At 47.0% G+C, this 18,368-nt stretch overlaps 2 long non-coding RNA genes across 2 annotated transcripts in view; one reads left to right on the top strand and one right to left on the bottom strand.

Annotated features, from left to right (window-relative positions):
* LOC135971833 (uncharacterized) overlaps positions 1 to 18,368 on the top strand; it is a 50,258-nt gene that overhangs the window by 11,412 nt on the left and 20,478 nt on the right. The window lies entirely within an intron of this gene.
* Positions 6,158 to 15,606, bottom strand: LOC135971834 (uncharacterized). Its single transcript, XR_010588133.2, has 2 exons — positions 14,029 to 15,606; positions 6,158 to 9,313 (listed from the first exon to the last, which is right to left on the bottom strand). It is a non-coding gene; the product is annotated as an uncharacterized lncRNA (long non-coding RNA).

The raw sequence follows: 18,368 nt of genomic DNA, 5'->3' as shown, positions 1-18,368 counted from the left end.
AAGATCCTGTCGCCATGCCTTATCTCATTACTCTGCACATGTTCATTATCTCCCCAGATCGGTGTTAGCTGGCTTTTGGAAATGATGTTTTCTCTTTTATCCCCCACAGCTCCTTATGCAGGGCTGAGCACATAGAAGGAGCCCAGCAAATAGCAGTGGATATAAATTTCAAGAGTATAAAATGGTCCTAAACCCCAGGGTCAGTGGAGGAACATTTCAGAGAAATTAGATATCAACTCAATCTCTTCCTAAAAGCACTTTGCAGTAGCAGCCAGCGGCATCCAACAACACCCAGCAATGAAACTGTGCCCCTCGAGGTAGAGAGTACCCCATCACTTGAGGTATCCAAGCAGAAACTAGACAACCATCAGAGGCTCTGTGGAAGGAATCCCTGCATTGGGAGGGAGACCAGACCGAACAGCTCCTACAGCCCCCTCCATCTCTCAGACGCTATGGTTCAAAAATGCAGTGGATTTGGTCTCCAGTTTCATTGGCATGCCCCATTCAGAAATAGCCAGACTGACTTAAAAAAAGAAATCTTGGTGCCTCTTTCTGTTTCTTTCAAACCCTTTAAATGTCAAGTTCCAGACCACTGCTTTGCCTTGCCGGGTGGTTGGATACCAAGCCCATGAGCACTGGATTTAGAATAGCACGCCTGGCGTGGCCGGAGGAGGAGTCTGACTTCATGCATTCCTAATGCACGTCTATTTTTACAGCCATGAGACACGTCGCCTTCCCTCGCTGTTCACATCAATATCACACAGGGACGCTGACACAGGGCCATCTGTCCCCGCAGACGCGTTCTTTTGGGAGGGGAGGCAGAGGGAATGGGAGGGGGATAGATATGCATTTTTGTTCTAAGTCTGAAAATTGATTTGGGATGTGATAGATCCCAGGCTTGAGCTGGCCAGAAACGTCTTTTGCCAAACCCTGTTGGGTATAGTGTCTTATTTTTTCATCTCCTTCTGAAGTTTAGCACTGTCGGCCATCCACCCAAGTAATCATTCACTCACTCACTCATGCACGCACTTGCCTGTGGCGTGCCAGCTCTGGGCCACGCTCCCTTTTGCCATGTTTGACTTTTCCAGAGGCCATGCCAGCAACGCAACAGGGTGTAGAGTTAGGAAGGAGCATGACCCGGAGGGTAAACAGATGAGGCAAGTCTTTGCTGAGCACCTGTGGTACGTCCAGGGCTGTGCCCAGTCTGCAAGTCCAACCAGGGGCTTTTCCTTAAAACAACCGTCCGTGTGTAAGACAAGAGATGAGTCCAGACTCGATGAGTCCAGCCAGAGAAGAAAGGGCTTCTTGTGTGCTGGAACAAAAACAAAGTGGTCTCAAGAGAAATGAGAGGTCTGGGTTTGTGTGGCTGTGGACCCCAGAACCTGGCCCAAGCTGGCTCCTCTGGGAGAGCCCCACACTCTGGGAAAGGAGCCCTCAGAATGCATCTACACAAAAGAGCTCCACTGGGAGCTCAGCCCTTGACTATGGATTCAGGTTTCCAAAGGTTCTGGGGCCCACCAAAGACTCCCTCCTCTGGTAATGCAGCCACTTTTCCTTTGACATGGCTCCCCCAATTCTGGTGGTCCTGAGGGACCTGTCAATCATGCAACCCTACCTTCCATTGGTAAAGGTCCAGTGCCAGGTCCAACCAGAGTACTCTCTGAAGGAAACTACAATGATTAATTCAGGGAGGCATGGGTGATCCTGGTGAGGCAGTAAGAGGCTGCCCTGGGACTTTTCTGCCAGAGGTAACAGGGAAAAATAACCTCAATTGTTATTGCTAAATTGAGAGAATATGAGTCTGAAACCACCAGTCACCAGCTTGCCTCCTCCACAGAAAAGACTTGTATGAAGGATAAAGCCAACGGGAGACCACAAAAGCCAAGAGGAGAAAGATAGAATCTGATGACTTCACCTGACTCCTGGTTCCACAATGTGAAACCAGCCCGTGAATTAGCTATTGGTGAGAGCCAAAAAATCCTTTCCGCCCTCTCTTTCAAACAAATTTGCCTTGAACAGTTTACCCACCAATTGGCACTTAGAACTTCTTGGCCAGGTGGGGCATTAAGAGTGGGATCTCGAGCTGGGCGTGGTGGCTCACGCCTGTAATCCCAGCACTTTGGAAGGCAGAGGCAGGCGGATCACGAGGTCAGGAGATCAAGACCATCCTGGCTAACACAGTGAAACCCTGTCTCTACTAATAATACAAAAATAAAATTAGCCAGGCGTGGTTGTGGGCACCTGTAGTCCCAGCTACTAGGGAGGCTGAGGCAGGAGAATGGCATGAACCCAGAAGGTGGAGTTTGCAGTGAGCTGAGATCGCGCCACTGCACTCCAGCCTGGGCGATAGAGCAAGACTCCGTCTAAAAAAAAAAAAAAAAAGTGGGATCTCAGCATTACTTGTGTTCACCCTCCGAGGATCTCCAAATCCTGCACTGGAATGTGTACTGGTGCAGAGGGCAGCCACCAGGGTCCCTGTTCCACCCATTCCAGACCTGATCAGAGATGTCACCCTCCAGGGCCAGCAGCCACAGGCGACGGGGCATCTTTGTGAGCACCCACCCTAGACTCCAGCTGTCCCTGACGTGGCAGGTCCCATTGGTGCTGCAGCTTCCAGACCAGTGAAGCATCCTCTGGCCTCAGGCAGCTGCCACTTTGTTTCAGCTCTGGGAACAGACTAAACTGACCCTGTGTGAAGCTAGGAAATGCCTGGACATTTGGGAGAAGGGGGTCTGAGACAGAGACGAGGCTCCTAGGAAATCTGAGTATATGTGAAGCTGGGAAATGCCTAGGCATTTGGGAGAAGGGAGTCTGAGAGAGAGACAAGGCTCCTAGGAAATCTGAGCATGTAGGGGCTTAAACCCTGCTCTTTCGACCATTGCTAGAAAAGGCATTATTATTTACACTCAGACCATGAAGCTGGTTGCCCCAGGTCTGCTGAACCACAGGAAGAAATCCAGTTTCCAGGGTAATAGGGGCACAGAGCTGACACTCAGTGAATCATTCCCCACCCTAATATAAAAGGCAAATCTAGGGGAGGAGGTTCGCCTGAAAGCCACCAGGACTCCCACAGATGAAGACAAGACAAGATGGTCTTGCTCTGGAGAAGCCCATGGCCCCAGTTAGAAGACTCTTTTCTAAAGAAAGTCATACATAGTGTGGTCTGAAGCCCATCTTTTCATTAAATTTCTTTTACTGTGGCAAAATATATGTAACATAAAATTTGCCACTTTAACCATTTTAAGTGTACAATTCGTTGGCAGTAAGTACATTCACAATGCTGTGCAAGCATCACCACTATCTATTTCCAGAATGTTTCCGTCATCCCATGCTGAAACTCTGTACCTATGAAGTAATCATCCCCCATTCCCTCCTAGCCCACCAGCCCCTAGTAGCCTGATTCCACTTTTTGTCTCTGTGAGTTTTTCATTCTGGGCACTTCATATAAGTGGAATCATTCAATATTTCTCCTTTTATGCCCAGCTTATGTCACTTAGCATAATGTTTTCAAGGTTCATCCATGTTGCAGCATGTCAGGATTTCATTTATTTTATTTTTTATTTTTGTGGGTACGGAGTAGGTATATATATTTACTGGGTACATGAGATATTTTGACACAGGCATACAATGGATAATAATCACATCAGGGTAAATGGGGTATCCATTACCTCAAGCCTTTCTCCTTTCTTTGTGTTACAAAAAATCCAATTATATTTTGGGTGTTTTTTTTTTATTTTTTCTTCTTTGATATTTTCTTTTCTCAGCATTTGAAAGGAATCCTTTATTTTTAAATGTACAATTAATTATAGTTAACTGTAGTCACCATGTTGTGCTATCAAACACTATTTATCTTATTCATGCCTTTTTGTGATTGCATAATATTCCCTTGTATAGATAGACAATATTTTGTTTATCCACTCATCCACCGATGGACACTCGGGCTGTTTCCACCTTTGGCTATTGTGAATGATGCTGCTATGAACATTAATGTAAAGTATTTATTTGAGGGGTCACAGGATGATTCTATGTTCAATGCGGAAGTGCTGAGGAACATGTGAGGCACATGGATGGAAGGATGCGGGGAGGGCACAGGAGGACGGGAGAAAGAACAGAAACTTGAGGTTCAGAGGAACCAGTCAGAGTCCCCACCTGGTCCCTTACTGTGGCTTTGGATCTGCGACTTGACCTTCTGTGTCTGTTCATGAACAGAGTGGAGATAGTCCCTCCATCTCCTAGGGGTGAGGTGAGGATAACACGTGTGACAAGGTGGAGGAAGATCAGCGGCTTCACAGCTGGCACAGAACCCCTCTTAGGGGAAGATCTGCCTTGGTTTGATGTCTGAGCAAATGCTTCTAACAGAAGCAGGTGTGTCACATATAGTTGTGTGGGTTACTTTCTGGACTGGACAAGGACACCAGTTCAAGAGGGAAACGAGGGGCTGAAAGCTAGCCTGCTCTACACTCACCCAGCCATGTGACCTGGCACAGGGCTGAGCCGTCCCTCACCAACTCCCACACAGCAGTGAATATCGAGTTTCTCAGTTCAAATATGACCCCCTGGCTCCCCAGTATTCTATAGCTCCACACTGCCCTAGGATAAAGTTCGAAATTTTCTGTGTGTCTTACAAGGCCTGCAGATCCAACCCCTCCCTGCCTTTATAGCTCCCACTCAAGCCACCTACTCCTTGAATCCACTTCTCCCACTCTCCTGAATTTCTTGAAATCCTCTCTCTCTCGTTTCACTTTTCAGATGTGGAAACTGAAGTTTTACCAAGGTAAATGCCTCGCTCAAGGTCACACTGCTGGCAAAAAGCACAGCCAGGTTAGAATCTAGATTCAGTAAACCCAAAGTCCACACTCTTTTGGCTACAGGGTTAGAGTGCAGAGAGCACTGGGGGTCAGGGCTCCTAATATAGATAACTAATATTAGTTATCTCCTACTGCACTTGCTAGTTATCAGCTCTGCACTTGCTAGTGGGCTGACCTTGGGCAAGTCACTTCCCTAAGATTCTTGGCCCTGCCACATACTAGCTTTGTTATCACAAAGCACTGTACAATCTGAGGAGCATTAGGGGGTGTTGTAATGGGAGGACATTATTGCCATTATATGGGAGTTGGCTATTCTTGTCTCTTCTGCCTTCAGTGGGAACTCTGTTGTGCCTTGTGAATAAAACCTGTAGAGGAAGCACAACTTGAAATGGAAAAATCTCTGGCCAGACCAGCTCAATTTCCAATGGCCTGGGACATTAAAGTAGCCAGGTACCTGGAGATTGCTAAAGCACTCTGAACAGACATTCAACTCTAGCACTTCATTTCCTTAACAAAGATTGGAATGAACAGAGAAATGACACTGCAGGAATCTATTTTACAGACAAAGATTGGAAAAATAAGAGAAAATGAATTTCCGTCACTTCTATGTGCAGATTGAAGCTCTTCAATTGCCCAGCCAAATGTCACTGCATTTACGTCAGCATATCATACTGCCAGGTCCAGAGGACAGGAATCAGCTCACACCGGGGGGCCCCAGGCTCTTGCTGGCCCCAGTGCTTTGACTCACAACGGACAGCTCCCTAGGATTTGGGGTCTGGGACAATCCTTTGGGAATTCTCTGGAAATGCTGTCTACTGGCCCAGCCAATCTTTTCCCAATAGCATTTAATGGAGTCTGACACCTTCTAGGGCTTTATGCTGAGGTGAACCTATCACCTCCTTCCCACCACCCAGATGCAGAAGTGGCCAAATAAATAAGCAACTTTACTACAGTTTTCCATATTGATTCTCCAAACCACATACACGATCAAAACTTGTACAGACACACCCTATGGCCCAGCAACTTCCCTCCCCAGTAATACTAGTTTTCTCCTACTGCATAACAAACTGTCTCAAAATTTAGTAGATTAAAACAACAAACATCTATTATCTCCATTTCCATGGGTCAGGAATTTGGGAGCAGTTTTGCTGTTTGCTTCTGGCTCTCAGCTGGGCACGGTGGCTCATGCCTGTAATCCCAGCACTTTGGGAGGCCAAGGCAGGCAGATCACGAGGTCAAGAGATCGAGACCATGCTGGCCAACATGGTGAAACCCTGTCTCTACTAAAAATACAAAAATATTAGCTGGGCGTGGTGGCTCACACCTGTAGCCCCAGCTACTCGGGAGGCTGAGGCAGGAAAATGACTTGAACCCCAGAGGCGGAGGTTGCAGTGTGCCAAGATCACGCCACTGCACTACAGCCTGGCAACAGAGTGAGATCCCGTCTCAAATAAATAAATAAATAAATAAAAATTAAAAAAACACGGTGCTGTGCGAAAAAGATAAAATACAGAATGAGCTCTATAGCACCAGTCCATTGATATCAATTAAAGATACACACAGGTAAAACAACAAAATACATTTTGTAGGAACACTTAAAAACAAAATACATTTTAGAACAGTGATCTATGGGGGTGGAGTAGGAACAGGAGAGGGCAATGAGGAATAAAGGAATAAGTAAATAAACATATAGGGCCTTAAAGGAACCAGTAATTATGGGGTGTCAAGACCTGAGAAATAACCCGACACGCTGCACCCAAGACCCAAAAGAACCCTTGTATAAGGAAAGAGACCACTTCCCTATACCTGGATCAGCTAGGGTGATGCCACCTACTGCACAGCTCTCTTCGGGATGGTTGCTTTGTTGTTGTTGATAATTATGTTGTTTTTTTGTTTGTTTGGTTGGTTGGTTGGCTGGTTCTGTTTTGCAACCAAACCCCCATCTCCAACCCACTCTCGAGAATTCCAAACTCCATTCGCACCTGGGTATTGCACAAACTGAATTCATTACCTTCCTTCTAAATCAGCTCTTCTTCCGTAGGCTCTCTCAAGGAAGGGCTCCACCATCCACCCAGCCATCCCATCAGAAACTGCATTATCATCCATCCTTCCGCCTTCTCGCTCTGCCCAGATCTGATAAGACACCCTGTAGATGCCAGTTCAAGCTCTTATCATCCCGTCTTTCTAGATAGGGCCTTCTTGTCTGCAGGTGGAAGTACAAAAGTTACTTGCCTTCACATCACTAAGACACTAAGGTGTGAGGAACAAACAAACAAATAGCTCACACTTGTTCAAGCAAAAACTAGCACACATGTCGCCAGGCCCTGCTTTCCATCTCCAGGCCCAGCTCTACTGTCTGCCCTGGGTAAGCGTCCCCTACCCACGGCTCGCAGACAGGTTCTCCTCAGGAGGGCATAAGGTTCTCCTCAGGCAGAAACTTCTGGTCCTACATCCTCTCAGCTTCACATCCTTCAGGGGAAAGTAAGACCTTCTTCCCAAGCATCGCTGGCTCTCTTTGGGTCATGTGGCCATCCCTGAATCAACCACGGTGGCCAAGGAAATGCTCTGATGGGCCAGGCCTGAGTTCACGTCACACCTCTGCACTGAGGTAGAGTCACCTCTCAGATGCGCAAGGAATGGCAGTGGGGCAGGATGGGGTCCCCTCTATGGGAATCAGGACACAGTGACCAGATGAAGGGCCAATGGCACCTGGGCAGCTCCATGGTCAACGACTACCACTATCTCACAGGGTGTCATGAGGATGCATTGAGATTACAAATTGGGCATATAAGATACTCCCAATAAAAGTCACTATTTACTATCACATTTAGGATTTAAAAAGAAAAGGGGAAAAAGGCACTATTACCAACATCAGCGTCATCTTGCATCAACATCAGCGTCATTAACTTGTAGGCAAGTGTTTGAGCACATTGATACTTTAAAAAATTAGAGGCCAGGCATGGTGGCTCACACCTGTAATCCCAGCACCTGCACAGGTCAAGGCAGGTGGATCACCTGAGGTCAGGAATTCGAGACCAGCCTGGCCAACATGGTGAAACCCTGTCTCTACTAAAAATACAAAAATCAGCCAGGCGTGGTGGTGCGTGCCTGTAATCCCAGCTACTTGGGAGGCTAAGGTAGGAGAATTGCTTGAACCCAGGAGGCGGTGGCTGCAGTGAGCCGAGATCATGCCATTGCACTCCAGCCTGGATGACAGAGCGAGACTTTGTCTCTAAATAAATAAATAAAAACTAGAAATCCAAAAATTAGCAACACAAGCAAATGTAAGCCCTTATAATCCTTAAGCAGTTTTAGCAATAGTAGATAATGGCCAGTCAGTGCCACTCATGATTTTATTCTGCTTCCATAAATTAAAAAGCTTTTACATGTCACAATTTTCTAATGAGTACATACATTATTTGTCGACAGCATCTCAGTTTTAAATTTAAAACACTCTATTGGAGTTAATCAAAATCTTTAGGAGAAATGACATATTCCAGTTTATCAGAATTCCTGCAGTTCTTCTGGTGGGTTCCACACACACAACTTGGGCCCAGGTTTTTACCCAGGGTCCTTGGCTCAGTCTTTGAGTCTTTTCTACCTCAAAGTGTTCTCACCTCCACTAAAACGTGAACTCCCAGAGGGCTGAGAGCCTGTCCACACTTCCCTGAGTCCCCTAAAGCTGCCTGTAAGGGTGAAGTCTTCCGAGTTGGTTGTGTGGCTCTCTAGGGGTCTGGCTAGCCACTGTCTGGCCGTCCATCTGACTGACAGCACGGCCTGGATCCCAGTCATTGGCAGAGTTCCCATCCGTCTACACAGCCCACATCCTTCCAGCCCCGCTGCCAGCCAGGGCTTAGGTCCCATCCATTAGAGGCTCCATTTGTGCCATTAACGGGAGCCCCGGCAACAGCTGCCGGCAGCAGGTGCAAGGCCAAACAGAGCCCGGCTCTGGAGAGAAATCTTTTGCTTGTTGGAACCAGCTGTAGGGACGGTGAAGAGAAGTGGGAGGGGGCAGTTCTTTCTGAAAGACAGCACAGAACAGGGAAAGTTTGGTCCTGGCCATTTTCATCTTTGAGTCCGTCAGTCTGACGGGCCAGCTGGTTGTCCACCCAGCCACACTAGTGCTGAATACCCCTCCTCACAGGGACTGGACGGCCCACCTGCTCCTCACACTTCTAAGGAGCCCCTGCTCCATCTCCAAGTCCAAACTTGCCTCCTTCCCAGCGAGGGGAGGAGATAAATGAAGAGAAGAAAACAGACCACCAAGTAGAGCCTCCATCTGTGGAATAAATGCAGATTCTCAGGCCCTACTCCAGATCCCTGAATCCGAATCTGCAGTTTAACAGTCTCCAGGTGCACACTGAAGTCTGAGAAGCCCTGGCTTGGAGAGCAGGCATTCGGTTCATCATGTAACCATCTTTCCTGAGCCTTCACCACATGCCTGGCACTGGAGTCCCTCAGTGACAAAGCGGAGAAAATATTCCACTTCTTGTGGCACTAACTGTCTGGTGGAGAGAAACAGACAATAAATAAGATAAATACATAAAATAGATAGTATGCTAGTGGGTGATAACTGCTAAGGAGAAAAATTAAGCAGGGCAGAGGAGTAGAGAACGTCAGGGTGGGCAAGGGGCAGTCGTGACTAGGAAGTCCCCCTGAGAGGCAGGAAAGGACCTGAAGGAAGTGAGGCTGAGCGGAGGCACAGAGCGGGGGACAGCAACAGTGTGCTTGGGACTGAGGGGATTCCCGGGATATGGGACTTTCAGTTTTAAAACTAAGACACTCCCCAGGCAAACAGGGACAGCTGGTCACCCTATCACGAGGGTGAGGGTGGTAGATGAGGTCAGAAGAGGGGGACAGCGAGCATCCTGCAGGGTCTCCTCACTCACAGTGTGCCCCCGCCCCAGCAACCCTGCAGCACCTGGAGGCTTGTTAGAAATGTAGACTCTCAGACCCACCCCAGAGCTTCTAAATGGGAATCTGCATTTTTCAAGGTCCCCAGGAGACCTGGCTGTTCATTAGCTCCTTGTAGACCTTGACGAGGACTTTGGAGTTTACTCTGAGTGAGATGGAGGCCATCGCAGATGATGCACTCTCACGTTTAACAGGCTGCTGGTTGGAAATAGACTGCAGGGAGGGAAGCACTAAGGACAGGCCAGCAGTTGTCCAGGTCAGCAGTAACAGCAGCTGCTGGCCCAGGCCAGTCACCACAGAGCTGCTGGAAGGGGGAGGGTTCTAGATAGATTTCCGAAGGGGAGACATCACTGAGGGCTTAAGTAAGCAAAATACTGTCTACAAAAGCTTTCTCCTAACCTCACCTCCCTTGGGTTAATCACGTGCATTAATCCCCTTCCTTCCAACAACACTTTTGGGGGACCTGATTGTAGAAGTCCCTATACTAGAGGAATGAGATCGGCTTACAGGAGGCAGCCCCGAGCCAGCCACTGCAGGACTATATGGTGTGCTCTGTGATGAAGGGAATCCAAGGGGCTCTGAGAGGAAGAGTCTGAGGCAGGAGTTGGAATCCAGGGAAAGGTTCCCCTGAAAGACTTGTCCTCACATCAAAGCTAAATCTCAAGGAGCCCTAAATCCAAGGAGCTCCTGTAAGTACCAGAGGGTATGAGGGAGGGCAGCAGCCCCAAATGCAGGGCCATGGGGTCACTTTGGACATGGGTACGGTCACCTGCTGAGACCCGCCCCTCAAGGCTCCTCATTGCCCATAGAACAAGTCCAATCTCATAGCCTAAAGTCCAAGTTCTCCTTCCTTTAAGCCCAAAAGTATTCTTCAGTTTTATTTCCCAGTCCTCTTCTTTGTGACACCACCTGGGCCATCCTCACTCAGGCAAGCGGGCTCCTGCTCTGGACCCAGTCTATAAACAGCCCCATTCTGACCGTTCCTCCAGCCGTGCCCCTCACCTTGCAACAAGCATCTGTAGGGCTAAGCCCAAAGTCTACTGACCCTCTCACCTGAAGACCATGCTCCAGTATCTGGATTCACTGCTCAACTGGACCCAGCCCCCTTCCAGAGCCCCCACCAATCTTCTCCCAGCTGGCCCTGCTGAGGGTGAACAGAGGGTTCACATGCACACCCTGGCCAGCTGTTTACTGGAACTGTGTTCAGTGCTTGGATGTGTGGGCTGAGGGGTCCACACAGTGTGGATGCAGTCAGGGGTGGGAAGAGAAGGGATGCGCTACAGCCTCTCTCTGCTCCATCTCATTCCGGTGCAAAATTCCAAGGATTCTGAAAATTCTAAATTGGAACCCACCTTCCAGGTCATTATGAAGGCACATGTGTCCAGATAAGCAGATAAACCTATGCTACTTAACAGATTGTTAGTGTGAGTTATGGCTTTTTAATATTGAGACATATGGTCCGTGGCCTCCATGTGTACTCTTACCCTGGGCCCCATGAATGTTTTGACCAGGCCTAAGGCACAACTTTGACCCTGTAGATCTTGGAATGCTCCTCCCCTCCCCTGCTTGTTCTATCTGACCTGAAATACATTCAAGGGCCATATGGAAAGCATCTGTCATTCCTGCCTGCCCACATCAATCCTGTCCCCTTTCAGCTGGTGCCTGAGGCCTTCTTTTCTGGAAGAAACCTATTCCTTGTGGTTTGGATGGGGCTGAGCTCCTAGGGGCTAGTCCACTGGAACTATCAAATAAGACTATCCCTTTACAGTGGAATGATAGGCAAGCACAGAGAGAAGAAGGCAGAACCAGGGGAGACAGCCCAAGGAATCCTTTGTGAGCCCCTGGATCCAGCCATGCCTGAACCTAGAGTTACCTCTGGGCTTCACAATTACCTAAACCAACAAATACCACTTTTAAAATTAAGCTGGATGCAACTGGATTTCTGTCACTGGCAACTGAAGAACCTTAATGCGAATTCTAATTCATAAAATCATAGGTGTCAGCGCCTGGACAGGCCTTAGACACCTTCTGATAAAGCTTCTGCTGTTCCGTGTGAAGAACCTGAGACTCAGAAAGGTGAAATGGTTTGTCCCAATTCACACTGTAAATGAGGGTGAGAGCTGAGACTGGAATGGCGATCCTCACTCCTAAGCTGTGGCCCCATGCTCCCTCTCCAAGTCACCTTCCCGCGCCCTCCCACACCAGAGCTGTACCCCTCCCTCCGTCAGCAGCAGTGTGAGGTCCCTGTTGTACACATCCGTTTCTTGTCCTGCATTTGCATTATCAGTTCATTGGTTCCAGGAGACGTTGCACCCCAATTCAAGCAGCAAATCCCTTGAGGGAAGAATGCCAGCCACCGCCCCTCATCCTGGAGTCCCACTGGGCCTGGCTCCACACCTGGCTAATCACAGGGGCTGAAAGGTACTTGCTAATTTACCAGTCAAAGGCCTTGATGCCTGATTGGCTAAATCCAGCCTCCCTTCCATCAAGTGCGCCATCTCTGAGTTAATGTTTCTCCCAGGCAAGCCTTTTTTATCCAACAAGCTATTTCCCAGGCCATTAGGAGGAACTACAACCAGTGGCAGAAACGCTATGTTGCTTTTTTTCTCCATTTCCTTTTGTTTTCAATTTTCTGCTTGTGGAGTTGGTTCTTTTTTTTTTTTTTCCTCCCTTCTTCTTTAACAGCCCAAGTTGCTAAATTGCACATCGCCAGCAACTCCTGTGAGTTTAGTCCTTAAGTGTTACATTTCTGTAACAGATACTCCATAAGCAGCACTTATCTTCAGGAGGGGCTGGTAAGGCACGCTAAAATTACATTTCCATTTCTGTTCCTATGTTTTTAAGCTGTTATTTTAGCATTTCTGACTAGTTCACAGTTGACACCTACTGATGGAAAATTAAATGAAACTTGGCCAAGAGCGAGCCTTCCCTCTCTTCCCCAGGCTGGGAACTATATCCTTTTTATAAGGACACACAGCTGTAGAGAGGCAGAAAGACTCCCAGATTTGGAAACACAAAATCTGCAGCACAATCCCAGCTCTGCCTCTAAGTAGCTTTTGGACTTGGGGCAAATCACCTAAAAACCTCTGAACCTCATTTCTCTCATCGATAAGTAGAAATCATACCTGGACAATGGGGTTATTGTGAGGTTTTATATTATGTAAAAATATCTGACAATACACTGACAACATGAACACTATCCTATGAAAATTCTTGGCACACAGTAGGCACTCGATAAATGTAATAGTTTCTAGACTTTAGACTTTAGTCCTTTTTTTCTTAGCCACTTGATCTGATATCCTTTGACTTGGTTTATGCTCCAAATTGGTTAATCGATTAAACATAGGAATTACAGGGTTCTTTTTCCCAGTTAAATTGGCAGATCATACCCCAAATATATGCTACACTAAGGCTATGGGGTCAGGCTCAGTTAAAACCCTTCAGCAGCTCCCTGTTGTTCAGGGGATCAAGTCCATGAACTGGCCCCTCCCTTCCTCCTCATCTCCTGCCATGTTCCCACCTGGAATTCCTAGTCACGCACTTCCAGCTGCTTGGTATGGCCCACAGGGGCCTTTGCCTGCCTGTCATCCTGGCCAACTTGTCTTCAGACTGTGAGACTGAGCTTTGCTGCATCCTGTCTTTGGGCTCCCACGGCGCTGTGTGCCTCCTCCCTTAGGACCACCGTCAATGGTCTGTCCATCTCCCCCTAAATGTGAGCACCAGGTGGCATGGATTGTGTCTTTTACCCTTGGTGCTAGAAAAATGCCTTGGTGTACAGTAGGAGCTCAGAAAAATTTTTCTGAACAGTATAAAAAGATTAATTACCACATGAAAATAAATAAGAAGAAGATTTGCTATGTAAAGACAGAAAGTCTCCAATTAATATACAAATTCAATGTAATTCCCACCCATATCCTAATGAGGTTTTATGAAACTTGAAAAACTAGTTCTTAAGTTTGTCTGAAGAGTAAATTCATAAGGATAAACAAGATAAGCTTGAAACTCGCTCTGCTAAATATGAAAATATGTCATAAAGCTTCATCAATTAGTATGAAAGTAGAATAGGTGAATGGTTGATGGGATAGACTAAAGAGTTCAGATATATATTCCTGTGTATTTATGAGAACTGGGGACATGATAAACATGGCATTTTATATCAGCAGGGAAAGATGGGCTGCTTAAAAAAAGGAAAGTCAATCACCAGCCATCTATACGGGAAAAAGCAAAAGTTAGGTCCCTTCTGGTATCAGCCAGGATAGACTACGCTATGCTGTGGTAAAATATCCCCCCAGTCTCAGTGACTCACCACAGTGAAAGCTGATTTCTGGCTCAGGATACTTGTTCATTGAGATTGGACATTGAAATCACACAGGAGCCAGGCTGACGGAGAAGCCACCATCTCAGACGCTGCCAGAGAAGGTCTAGACACAGACCAGAAAGTCCTGAATCCACAATCAAGTACCCGTTCTTGAAGAGCCCCATCACTTCTGCTCACAACTCTGGCTAGAACTAGTCTCACGGCCCCAGCCAACCGCAAGGAGCACAAGATGTGCATCCTGCCCCAGGCTACAAAGTGAAGAAAACCAGAAATATCTGGTGAAGAGGACACTAACCACACACTGCTTTCACCATCTCATCCCCCTCCCCCTCCCCACAAAAGAAGTACTTTCAATGATTTTTTTTTAAGCTGAAGAAAGTATGAGGAAAGATTTCTTTATATATAATCTTGGAGAGGAATATGCCTTCTATTCAAGGCATTAAACCCAGAAGCCATAAGAGAAAAGAATTACAGATTTAATTGCATAAAAGTGTAAAATTTTTGCATGGCAAAATAATCTATAAATGAAGATAAAGTGACAGAACAGAGAAAATAGTTGTACCATCATATGTAACTGACGAAAAGTTAATATCCGTAATATACAAAGAGTACCTGGAAATGAATAAGAAGATTCAACATGCAGAAAAATGGGTACCTGGTAGATAGCCTTGGGTAGAGGATTTGGGGAAATACATTTCCTCAAAACTGTTGTTAGAAATGTAAACCAGTTTTTCCTTTTTTGTTGTTTTTAGAGTAATCAATGTGCTAAATGCACATAGATTTAATGCACCAATTCTTCTAAATTCTACAAATACTATAAAATATATATACATAATGCTATCATATAAAATGTTATTTGCTGCAATGTTTTCAATTATATTATTATATATGCACCGTGTTGATCATTACAGAACTATTGGTACAAAATTCTTTTAAATGCAGAAAAGTACGTATATTGCTTTAAGAAATCAGATATGTCCATGTCATGAAATGCTGTGTTGTCATTAGAAAATGAGAGGCAGTGTTGTAATTACGGTCATAGAAAGATGTTCATGATGGCCAGGTGTGGTGGCTCATGCCTGCAAGCTCAGCACTTTGGGAGGCCGAGGCAGGCAGATTACTTGAGGTCAGGAGTTCAAGACAAGCCTGACCAACATGGTGAAAAACCCCATCTCTACTAAAAAAAAAAAAAAAAAAAAAAAAATTAGCCAGGCTTGCTGGTAGGCGTCTATAATCCCAGCTACTCTGGAGACTGAAGCAGGAGAATCACTGGAACCTGGGAGGCGGAGGCTGCAGTGAGCCAAGATCACGCTACTGCACTCCAGCCTGGGTGACAGAGCGAGACTCCGTCTCAAAAAAAAAAAGAAAGGAAAAAGGAAAGATGTTCGTGATACATTGGTTGTGTGAGGTTTCTAATAGAGTTATAACTCTCGTTTCTAACAGAGTTTTAATGAATCCTAAGAGCCAAGTAAGACCAGGATATACCAGCCTTATTGGCAATGAGAGGGCTCAGTGGAGTGCCCAACCTCATTCCATGAACCCAGACCTGACTTCACAAATTAGAAATCAATTTCAGTTTTTAAAAAAGTCCTATTATTACAATACAAATTCTTCTGGAATATTTAAGCATGGAAAGAAAAGGGCTCTAGTGTCACTTAACCTTGGTATAAAATGACATAATTAACTGGCCTAGGGCCACCCACCAAATGTTACAGAGCAGGGATTGAAACTCGGATCTGACAATAGAAGCACTTTCCACTTCAAGCCTTTCCTCGGTTCTCCGGATTATATCCCTACGTTAAGTCAGATCACCAGGAAGTTGTGTTCTGGGGATCAAGCCTTTGGTGTCCTTCCTCTAAGCAGAAATGTTTCCCCCAATCTCTGACCTTAACACTATGGTTTGCCCTTCACCAATATAACCTCTGCTCTTTCTCTAAAAACTGGGGCCAATGATGTGTACCTTACGCTATTCATCATGCCCCTTAGGGAAACTGCACCTTAAGGACCTCTCCTGGGAGCAGTCCCACTGCACAGGCAGGCTCTTCCCTACAGTCAGGGAGAACACAATGAGCCTGTTCCCTGATCCGTGCCCACCCCCCGCCCGCCACCACCAATTGCCTCTTCTGTTAGGACGCTCAGAATCATATTTTGTCTTCAACCAAAACGTCCCTCAGTCGGTCACTGGATGCAGTTTTCTACTCCCAGCTAACTCTCTGGAGTTTTGTCTTTCTTCTGCATTTTGAGGTTCCAACCTACTGTGCCTTTTGTCTCATTGTACTTCCATATGGCCCAGGCAGCCTAGGCGGGACGCCTCACTCCACAAGACCAGGGAAAGTTAAGTTCTTTATGCCTCAGTTTTCCAGTCCGTACAATAGGGGAGAGGTAGTCACAGTATCTTCCTCATAGGTTTTCCCTGTTGATGAAATGCGATCATACATATACTGCATCTAACACAAAAAGCATTCCATAGAGGCTACAATCACCATTTTATTCCAAAATGGCTGAATATGGGCAGTTTCATGTAGTTCAGTGTAATAAGTTTTTTGACAGAAGTTGATAGGCTATAAAGAAATATGACACACTTTCTCAACCCATCAGGCCCAGGTGACATCTGGATGGTTTCCTATTTGGAAGGAGAGGTAACTCTGGAGTCCTGGCAGGTCTGGCCAAGGCCTGAGAAGCTATTAGGCAGTAGAAGCCAGGGGACAGCTAAGAACCTGGCCACAGGACAGATGAGTCTCGGGAGGGAGATGAGAAAGTAGCAAAGAAAAACTAGGCTCAGATGTTGCCAAACACACCCCAAACCCTACACTTTCCTCTGTTCAAGGTGTTCCCCAAAGTCTGCCCAAATCCCACTCACTCTTCAAAAGCCAGCTGGCCTGGCCCCAGTCAGCCTTCCCCCACCCAACTGATGTGTGCTCTCCCCACACCCCCACAGTATGCCCTTGGAAGGAGCCCGGGGCTCAGGCCTAGGCAGCAGCCTGCCTTCTATCAGCAGTAGTGGCTAATGTGTCTGTCTCCCATAGATGGTGAGCCTGGGCAGGCAGATGCCTCGTCTAACTGTCTCTGTAGCCCCATAAAGCTTAGTTTGGGCCCTGAACAGAGCAGGCACTTAGAAAATGTTTGCTGAAAAGAAACTTCACTAAGCTCAGTTTTCCCTGGGGCCAGTCCTCGTGTTCCATCAAGAAGGGGGATATCAATCTTATAAAGCTTTTGCATTTGGGAGGAAGTGGGGTAGGAGGAAATTCAAGAAGCCCAGTAGGACAGGGACCAGTGATAGCTGAGGAATCTCTACCCAGAAGGGCTGAGGGGCATTCTTGGTTGGGAAGGTGGAGCTGAGGACTTGTCTTGAAGCTGCACCGATGTAGCAAGCTCCCTCCTTAAACTTAGATGGCATGTTTTTTGGGGAGGCTTAGAGGTTAGCTGACAGAAAGGAAGTGGGTGGGGCTAGAGATGCCAGCCCTTTCCCCAGCCACCCAGGCTAACCAAGCTGGAAAGCATCCCTTCCCTGCTAAATGTAAACGCAGTCCTTTCCCTGGCAGGGTCCCTCGCCTGACCAGATAACAAGCATCAGTCTGCCATGGCAAACTGGGCTTCATCTTGGTCCTATCCATGCAGGGTGACCTTGGCAACCCACTTAACCCCCCGGGGCTTCCATTTCCCCCAGCTGTAAATGGAGCTCAACCTCTGTGCCACCATTCCCGGCATTTTGAGCAAAGCCTCAGAATCTTCCAACCCACCCTTGGAGGCAGCGGCATAAAAGGGAGCGATTTAGAACTGGAGCCCTGGTCTATGGTATCAGGGAGCCCGGACTGGGCTCTGTTCCCGTGAGCTGTGCAGGCTGCAGCTGGGGATTACAGGGACGCCTCTGGAGGCCGCCGCCGGTGGCACCCCCTGCCCGAGAGGCCCCACTCTTGTCAGAATATTAACACCCTGGATGCATTTGTGTGTTACTCATGATTGCGACCATGGTTCCAAAAGGATTATGCAGCATGCATATTTATGAGACAAGCCCAGACAAAGACTACCACATTTTAAAAGATGCAATTATCTCTAAAAAGTTCAGCTTTATTTTCATGCTAATGAATACAATATTTTTAAGCAAACCTAATTGGTTTGCCTGGGCTCCCATAAAAGCTCTCAACTCATTAGAGCTCCGAGGTCCCCTTCAAAAGGGGCTTTAGAGGGAGCTGGGGGACCGAGGAGGGGGCCAGTGCTCAGGAGACGCATTTTCAGAACTTTCCAGTCTGTGTGTGCTGCTGTGTCCGAGCCCCCTCCCCTGCCCAAGCCCGCTGGCTGGGGGACTGGTGAAGCCTTTCAGGAGGGGC

Source organism: Macaca fascicularis, chromosome 7, assembly GCF_037993035.2.
Source record: "Macaca fascicularis isolate 582-1 chromosome 7, T2T-MFA8v1.1".
Classification (NCBI taxonomy): domain Eukaryota; kingdom Metazoa; phylum Chordata; class Mammalia; order Primates; family Cercopithecidae; genus Macaca; species Macaca fascicularis.
This window is presented reverse-complemented; position numbering and strand designations above follow the sequence as displayed.